Source organism: Falco rusticolus, chromosome 7 (assembly GCF_015220075.1).
Source record: "Falco rusticolus isolate bFalRus1 chromosome 7, bFalRus1.pri, whole genome shotgun sequence".
Classification (NCBI taxonomy): domain Eukaryota; kingdom Metazoa; phylum Chordata; class Aves; order Falconiformes; family Falconidae; genus Falco; species Falco rusticolus.
In genome coordinates this window covers 32737305-32747077 of record NC_051193.1, presented here as the reverse complement: position 1 = coordinate 32747077, position 9773 = coordinate 32737305, and positions in this window count along the sequence as shown.

Here is a 9773-nt window from a genome sequence, read left to right as displayed (position 1 = left end):
GGATAAAAGGTTAGTCATGTGTACCAAATGCAGTGTGAGCTCCTCCATTATTTATGTGTGTCACACAGACAAGGAGTGTTTCAATGCCTGCAGTCACTCTATGGTAATTTGTATTACATAAACAGATATAATCTGGTCATTAATACGCATAATTCTGAGCGAGCTGACAGTAATTAATCTGGAGTAAATTATTTCATTGACTTGTTCCCTTCCTAAATAACAGTCCGTATTAATAAGAACTGATACCCTGTAGCCAGCAGCACCCAGGACCATGGTGGGGTTCATGGTGGACTCATGGTATGTAGCTTTGCTCTTTGCTTCTTGTCCTAAAGTTTTCGGCCAGCCCCTAGCTACACACTGACCGGATTCGGACTCCTCTTTCACCAGCCCAGGTCTCTTGTGTTTGCTGGCTCAGTACTGCTCACATTGCATCAATCACTGCTTAGCACTGCACACCCCACATCTCTGGCTCTGGTAAGCTGGGCTGGGCTCATCAGTTTTCCTGTTCCTTCCCACCTCTCGGGATAATGCTTTCATTAATAGTTAATAACCGAGGGGTTTTTTTTGGTAGTGGTGTAACAGGCATTTTCTGGGAAAGCAGAGATGGGTGTGTATGGATGTCGTTTAGAGACTTGTCTTACCATGGCTGTACAAATACAGCAGATCTGTGCCACTCTCTGTAGATCTGCTTCTTTCTTAAGGCACTCGAAGTTGAAGGTGCCAACTGGTACATCCCTCTGCATGCGTACCGTGAGCGGGGTGGCTCAGCTACTGACTGTTGAGCCAACAGTGGCCCACGGGATACATTTACACAGGCTGATTTCCATGCAGCTGCAGTGGAAATGGGGACAGGTTTGTGCATCAATAGCAGGATGGCCACCAGCATGCAGCCGTGCCATGAAGCATCAGTCCCCTTGAAAAGAGGATTTGCTTACCCGCATGGGAAGGTGGTTAGCATGGGCTCGGTCAGGGAGATGGAGAGCAGAGCGGTGCCTTGCTCTGGAAGCAAGCCCGACCATGTGCTCATTGAGCTGCCCTGGGCTCATCCTTCCTCTGGATCTGTCTCCATCAGTAAAAGGTTTCAGTGACTAATTCTGCATTTCCAGCAACTCTGAGGATGTTTTGGGAGCTCCCTGGAGAGCTGCAGCTCTGTTAAATAGCAGGGAAGAGGCTGAGGGTTATTTATATGGAGTTTGCAATAAACAATCTCCGTTAACAAACCCAGATGAAGTGGGTTTGGGAGTGTCCAGCTGGAAAGGCAAACACTTGATCCCACAGTGAGTCCCAAGCCCAGGAGCTGTAGGGGAGTGTCAGCAAGATCCTGTCCCACCCAGTGCCCTGATTCTTCTTGCTGCTCTGAGGGCAGCTTTCAGCAAGAACAGCATGGGCTCCTCATGAGATTTAATCTCAGATCCAGGAGGCAAGCCCCACTGCTCGTTATAAGGACAGGAAAGATCCGTTTGCTAATGGTACAACTGGCTCATGTCTACCAGTGGAGATCTATCTTAAGGCTACTCCCAGTGTTTTAGGTGTTGTGTTACCCATTCTTACCTAACATACTTTTTGGCCATGCCTCTGCACAGAAACTCCCAGCATTGCTCATGTCAACAAAGCAGGAATGGGAAATTTCGGGGTGAAAGCCCAGCATAGACAGTTCTGCCTAGCTGCAGGCTGCACAAACCCATATATTTAAAAGTATCTAGCCTCTGTCTAATGATCACCCAGTTACCAATGGAGTGAAAAGTATGTCATCAGCCCCTGATGTAACCTTGCCATCTGGCTGTTTTCAAAGGACACCTGCCAAAAATGTTGCTTTTACATCACTGCCTTTTCTGCAGGGTTATTGCGCCCTGCATGGAAAACAAGAAGTTAACCTGTACTTTAAAAAAACTGTTGCAGTTGCCCTAATTCTGTTGGCTGTCTCCTGCCCTGTTGTTTCCCGTATGGATGATCTATAGATCCTACCTTCGGATTTGTGCTCACTTCCTTTGGCTCCCCTGCTCCCCGTTTGTTTCATAAAGGATATTTGTATTCCTCTCTTGGTGAAGAAGGGGTTCTTGTTTTAACCACTGTAATAGTCTCTTGGTTTTTAGGTTGTGGTTTTTGGTCAGTATAGAGAAATGTTTTCCAACATTACCCAGTTATCATTCCTGGGGTTTCAGTTTGGTTTTTTTAGTTTGGTTGGTTGGTTGGTTTGGTTTGTTGTTTTTGTTTTGGTTTTGGGTTGTTTTTTTTTTTTCTGTTTAAATACTTTCTCCGAACTGATTTGGCTCATGACTGTTTTCAGGTTTGTAACAGCAGCCTGGAAGAGCAGCAAGGCAATATCTTACTGGGGTTGATTTTGTTCTGTCTGCACAAAACAAATGTTTTCAAGTGGCAATCAGTTCATGGCTAAACTAATGTGCATTTTTAGTCCTGTGATCAAATTCTATGTATCTGCCAAGAAAAGAGATTTAATATACAATTCTCCCCTGTTGGATGTGTGAGGGTTTTTTAGATAGGAAATAATCACCATCATCATTACAAATACGGAGGCTGTTTCAGTGCTGGAGGCAGCTTTCCTGCAGAATTTGCTCCATTTGAAGTTTTGCCGTGACAGTCTGGCCCTTTTCCCCTCCCTGCCTTTGGCAGCTGCTCAGGGAGATGTTCAGATGGTTCGCAGGTTTGATTTTGTGCTCCACTGCAGATACTGGTTGGTCTATTTTGTGCTTTCTGCTTTAGATGATTGAGCCATCAATTTTCAGATTAGTTTACTACTGAGTCCAATGATCTGGATGCTCATGATCCTATTTCTAACAGTTCTCTATATATCCTCACTTCAGCCTTCCTAAAAGCCATGATTTTAACACTCCAATCATCTTCCCACTATGTTTCCATCTTTCCAGCTAGGCCAAACTTTTGCCCGTACAACAGTGATTCCTGTTTATTAGCCAGGACCTACCTTTGGTGGATAGGTGATGAAAGAATTTCTCTCCACTTCCTTCTTTGCTTTGATTAATTTTGGTCTCAGAACCTTCATTATGTGCTAAACGAGTTTCCATTTGTTCCCTCTTTGCACCTTTCCCTTTTGTTGTTGGTCTAACACCTCCTTGCCTAAGGCAGCCTGTCTCTGCCTCAGAAAATTGGTTTCCAATTTGGGAAGGAAGCTACCAAAATCCTCCAAACCCTCTCATGGTGAGGCGAGATAAGTGCTGTGTAAATGACACCCATCTTGCCACTTCCATGGTCAGCTTTCCCATTGAATGCCTTCTGTTTTTCTTCTTCTGCAGGAGACGAGGGGTTTCTGAAAGCTCCTTTAGGCACCTTTTCAGCATCCTTTCAAGTGGTGTGGCCTAGAAAACATGACAGAGGCTGTGATTTAGGGACATTGGTGCCGGTATCGAGCTGCAGCTGGGCTCTTGGTTTCCTGTGACAGTGGTGTAACTGCTGGAGCCATCACAAGGTAGCTATGGCTTTCTTTTGGGAATGGATCTGACCCCTTGGAAACCTGGTTTGGTTTGTTAAAATAGCACAAAACTAATCTGGGGGGGCAGGGAATAATAAAAAGATTGTGCTCAGCTAGGTTAGGGAGTGGATGAGACTGCAGTCAAGAGGACAGAGGAAAAAAATGAATGATGTTTCTCCTGCCGCTTGGTCATTGCAGAAAGCCCAGCTCCAGTCCTTCCAGTGACTAGCCTTCTTGCAGGACCCAGACATCCTGGGACAGCCGAAAACCTCTTTGTAGGCAGGCTGGATTTACTTAGTTTTGATTTCAAGTTGAGATGTGATTAATTTCACTGTATTTGTGCCATCACTTCTGTCCTGGCTGTGCTCTGTGCGTAGGGCATGAGTCCTGCCGGGCCCTCCACTGTGCTTCGTCACCTGCAAGTGCAAGGAGAGTTTTTGTTGTTTTCACACTAAGACCTTAAAGACAGCAGGGAACTCCTCATGACACTAAGCTCCTCGTTGTCTTTTTTTTTCCTCTGGAAAGTAATTTCCTCTCTTCTGGACAGAAATGATAACATGGGATGATCATTGATTTTGACTGCCATTTGGAAAAATGCTTCCTCTCCCTCCCAGACCATTAAGCATCTGTAAGCATCCTACTCATCAACAAACACTCGCAGATGCAAAGCATCCCTTGGAAACCACGGTGAGAGCTGCACACATGCTTAGGTGCTCTGCTGAACTGGGGCCTCTCTAAACAAGAAGAGACCATTAGTTTTGGCTCATTAGCTTAACTGAGATGACTATTAAATCCCACTCCTCCTGCCACTTTCTGTAAAATAAACTTAGAAATGAGCCATCTTTGCAGCTGTGACTGGTAATAAATCCAATTAATTTCCATGTCTTTACTGTTAATATATGCATTAGACGTGTCAGCTCTGCTTTTTTGTTTCCTTCATGGAAAAGACTGTCTCAGAGATTCCCTTCTAATTGGAATGGGAATTTGCTCTTTTGTGGATATATTCCTCCAGGAAGCCACTTACTGAGATGCGACACCTTCAGTCCCAGGGAATGGTGTTACTGTTTGGGTTTTGTCTGTTGTTTGTTTGGGGTTTTTTTTAATGCATGTGACAATTAGTATCACAACAAATTCATACTTCCCCTGCTAATTTAAGGGTTAAGGAAAAAACCTCCTCGTTGTCCCGTGAAGAGGTCACCAAACAAAGCAGAAACCAAAGGCACAGATGTATTTCTCTTTGAAATCTGCATAGTAATTACTGTTTACCTCCTTCCTCCTTCAATGAATCCCTCCTTCATGGAGTCCTTCCTCCTTCATTGACGACTCCAATACAAAGGGTACAGTAAACAGCTGTGTGGGATTCATGGTCAGATCCATTAACAGAATCAAGTATTTCAGCTGAGTGTAAGTCTCACGCCAGTTGTTTAAGACTGGATAACAAGCTGAGAGGAAAACCACACAGATCACGGCTCTGTAGCAAAGTCTTTTAGAAAGTATTGCTGGTAGTGCTCTTGATTACAGGGAGATCAGAGCCCCAGCACAGATGGAGGGGCAAAGTGCACAGGCTCCAGTGAAGCCTTTGAAAGTTTATCAGCCCTTGTACTCCAAACACTGCCCATAGGTGCCTTGCTTCTGTGTGTCAAAGAGCGTAGCCCACTCAAAACAGGAGTCTGAGACTACTGGTGCAGTCCTCAAGGTACCATGTGCTCTGTAGACAGAAGAAGCTGTAACTTGTCATGGGCAGAAGCAACTTTTAGTTGTATCACATCCAAAAGAAAATCAACCCAGAAGCCAAATTTACATGAACTCTGCTACCAACCTCCTTTCCTCCTCCTGCTGCCCCATGACTAACCTTTCTTTTCTACCCTTACAAATAATGCAAACTCCCAGCTTCATTTTCTGAGATTTCCCAGAGCACTGCAGATGCTTTTCTTTCTGCCTATCTCTCATGTTACATCCAGGAATGGCTATTTCTCCTTGCAAAGGTTATCTATGTTTGAAGCCTCCTCCCCACAGACAGAATCATAAGGTCTCTGATGAGGAACAGCAGGTCTTTGTTCATTCTCAATGCATGGGGCTGTAAATCCTCTGAGGGTGACCAGGGAAACCAAGGCCTTGCTGCCCTCATAAATCTCCCAGGGTGGCTGCTGCAGCCATTGCGTGCGCTCCGAGGGCTGCAGGTTTCCGATGGTCACTGCAATTGTAGGGTAGAAAATAAGCCAGTGTACATGCTAAGGGACAAGAAAAGAAGATGGTTTTTGGTCACTTGAGCTAAAAGGTCGCCTGGATGGGTGGGTGGGAGAGACAAGAGAGTGTAACAGCCTTTAGAGCTTTTCTCCTGCTTCTTGGCAAAGCCAGTGTTGATCATATGGGCTTTGTGCGTTAAGCTGGAAGTGCTGGCAAAACCCCAGCTGTGGCAAACCTGGGGCTGCACCCACACTTAGGATTGGTGCACCCACTTGGAAACGACCTGTTATCTGGGGAGTGGTGGGGAAGGTCTGAGCAGACCAGCACAATCCAGCCAGCACCCTACGGCCTGGATGCGGCTCTCGGGCTGGGTCCATCCTCTCCCCACCTTTTATCTTGCTCTGACTTCAGAGCAGGACGAGGGAGGACAGGGAATGGCCTTCAGGGCAGTGAGTGACACCCTGGAGCCAAACCCTTGTTATTGCACCAACACTTGCCGCCCAGTCCTTCCCAGCACTGTGGCCCTCTCAAATATGCTGTGGTTAGTGCCTTCTTACGCCTGTCCATGAGAGATAAAGGTCTTGCCTCATCACAACAGTGCAGGGTACTGTTTATCTCTTGCAATGCAGTGGGGTAATTTTGAGAGCTCATTGCACCAGGATGCCATCCATTTGCAAAGGCTGGGAAATCATCTGCCAAACCAGTGCACCTGGACATTGCCACCACAAATGCAGGGAGGTGGCTGACAGCACCAGTTCCCGGTGAGGCAGCTGAGCCCAGCTGAGTGCGACAGGCTCTCAAAGTGATGCTGGGCTGCCAGTTGTTGATTTTTAGGGTTTTTGTTCCTTCAAGTTTTCCAAGTCTGATCTTTCCCAGGAGAAATCTCTGTTTAACTGTGTCACCCAGCGGCGTGAAAGAGTCTGATCTTGTGGCAGTAGTACCAGATGGTGACTCGTAAGATTTGTGTGCATGTGCCAGCTCCGTTCTCATCTCTGTGTCTTAGCTCAGTCAGGTCTCCCCACCTCTGCTTCCCGCTCAGTGAGATGGGACATTTACTGCAGCCTCTTTGTCTGCCACCCAAACGAAGGATGCTCCATGTCTCCAGCCCACGTGTTTTGTTCAGAACAGGGAACCCAATTAACGGCAGGTTTATAGCAGGTATTGCCCACAGGGCAGTTGTCACGCCTGCCTCTCCTCATTACCAGTCTTCTGTTTAGTCTTTGTGCCAGACTCCCCTCGAGTCTAGCTGCCTGGGATAGGACAAGAGCTGTTCCTTTGGATGTCTATCCATCCCCAGCAGTGGTAGAGGGAAGCTTGAGTGAACAAGTCCCTCCAGATGCTCTGACTTTCCTGGTGTTCTCACTGCTGTCACCAGCAAGCAAGGGCCTGCTGGTGCCCTGGGCCTTTTGTTGCTCAGCCTGCCTCCTTATGGACCCTGTAGCCCTTGGCTGGATGCTCCTTCCTCTTCTTGTCCTTCTGGCAACCATTTAATAAGCAAACCCTCCAGTGATGCTTTTCCTGGCAGGCCCACGACGCAGCTATTTGAATTCTGCCTTTTCTTTTTAACCAGGTTCATTTGCTTCCTCCTCCAGGCAACTGGTAATGCTTATGGGAGGGCTCTCACCTCCTCCTGCTGCCTTAGATGCCTGAGTACCACTTCCCCAGCTCGCCCAGGCAAGTGGCAGTCTTATTTGTTTTCAGTCTCCCTGGAACAAGCCTGGCCTTTTATTTCATAGCTTTATTCTGCCCTCCAGCAGCCCTGGAGCTCCCTTGCCAAAGCAAGAGAGGAGAAGAGTTGAGCTCCATGTGCTGAGATGTGACTGGCACTGGTGTGAAATGGTAAGCGGGCTCAGATTTGGCTACGTGGCCCAGATGTTTTTATTTTGATTTCTTTGTTTGTTTGCTACTTTTCCTGATGCCTGCTGCTTTGCTCTGGAGAATCTCAGCTTTTGTTACAAACAAATCAAAATATGAAAAGGAAAAAAAAGGGAAAAGGAAGGTGTTGCAGGAAGCAGTGACATTTGGAAATGTGTGCAAAGCAATGCAGTGATGTTTGCTTGCTGAAAGCTTGAAAGAACAGCTTGGAGGCAGATTGAGGATGCCCCTCTTGGCTCTCAGTCCCCTTCCTCGGCTGCATCCCCGGCAGGCTCATAGCCCACCGGGCTCACTCTCTTTGCACTTTCCCTCTGCAACCGCTAAGTGAATGCTAGATGGCATTTTAATAACACCCAAAGTCTGAGGATTTCATGTGGTTCTGGGAGTTGGGCTACAGAGTTGGGCTGTGGTGGGTTTAAATTTTTGAAAGAGCAGCCAAATTGGAAGAGCTCTGCAAATCCTGCACACGCCTAGGCTGAGCATCACTGTACACTGACGTGGTACCTCAGTTTTGCATCTCAGTTAGGTTGAGTTGGGGAATGTATCATCAATTTAAACCTTTCACAGAAATACGGTTTAACAGCTCCCCGCCTGCAGTTCAATGTCTCTAATGAACATAAGCATAGATCAGAGTGAGGCACAAGCTGAAAAATTCAGATCCCAATCCAAAATATGAATGTGCCAGCATTTGGGTGTATAGGTCTGTAGCTGGATTCTGACTCACTTGCAAATAGGGACCCTTTGCAAAACACAAATCAAGGTTCAAATTCCTGTCCCCCCTCCAAAATTAAATAAAGATTGCAGAAATTCTGAGAACTCTGAGTTTTGGTTCTGGGCCATCTAAGAGGGGTGAAGTATGTGCTTAAGTGCTTTGTTGAATAGGAAGAGACTTGAGCATGTGCTTAATGTTATTAAGTGCTTAGCTGTTTTTGTTGAATCAGGGCCCCTGGCTTTTAAAGTCAATACTAACCCCTTAGGCTGCATCTGAAAGGATTTGGAAAAGAAGTGGCATCCAGATACTGCTGGATGTTTGACTGCTGAGCTCTGCATTCCTGCTTTGAAGGCTTGTTCCTCTAAATCTGCTCTCATTGCTATTCCAAACCATCTAAATGACTTGTCCCTGGCCACCAGGTGATTATGAAGAGAGCACAGGGAGTTATGGACTTTTAACACATGCCCTGGCACAATTCCTGGAGAAGTTCAGCTGTCCTTCAGTTTCCATCAGTGATGTCTAAGGGTGATGCTGTTTTGCTGGCCCAGCTGAAGAGGCACCCTGCAGGCCTTCTGATGGCTTCTTTTGGTGGCTGCTGCGCTGCTCCTTGTAACCAGTTTCTCCTTGTTCTGAGAGGCCCTGAAATCAGTTTGGTTAAAAAGAGTGGGTGAGCATGAGCTAAGCGGGCTGCCTGTGGATGACATGGGTTAGGGAGTCATCACAGGACCACAGCTGGCTGATCCGTCACCAGCAGCAGGGAACAGTAGCTGCAGGCAGTGAACTGTTCAGCCCGTGTAGATGCTGCTGGAAAGGAGGTGTCCCCCAAAGCCTGCAACAAGAGGATGGAGATGAACATCATCCCCTGAAACAGTGTTCTGGTGGCACAAAAGCTGGGACTGCCGAATAGTGTTTCAGAAAAATGAGGCTCCAGAAATAGTGGGGGAAAGGGCAACTTTTCTTGCTTTACAGGTAAAAGAGTGTCTGAGACCAGGGTGGAAATAGACGGAAAACTAATGCACAGATGAAAGGCTTGAAATGAAATACATTATGCATGAGACTAACAGTTGGAATCTGAGAGCCACTTGGAGGTAATCATCTGAAAAGTGGGAACAGTTCTGGGCAACAATTTCAGCCTATTGCAGAGGCACCAAAATGGTTACCAGAAACTAGGTTTCCTTTTAAAGGAAAGACAAAGTTAAAATTGCAGGACTGGGCCTTCTCCAGACAAGCCAGATGCAGCCCTTCCTCCCCTGTGTCCTCTCCCAGGTCTGGAGGGACAGACAAGCTGGCTGCTGAGTCACTCCCAGGACAGGGTTGGCGGTGCTGTCCCAAGACCAGCAGTGCCATATGAGAGAGAGAGGCTTTGGTCTGCAATGCCAACATCTTTTGGGGAAAAAAAAAATAATCTGCAGTGCTGTCTTGCAGTTGCAGGTTATTTTTGTAAAAAAATGTTCCTGTCTGCACATCTGATGCTAATACAGGAAATGGTAATGCAAGGATGCAGCGTGCCCTGAATCAACAGTTCAGCTGTGACATTCAGATTAAAGTTTTGGG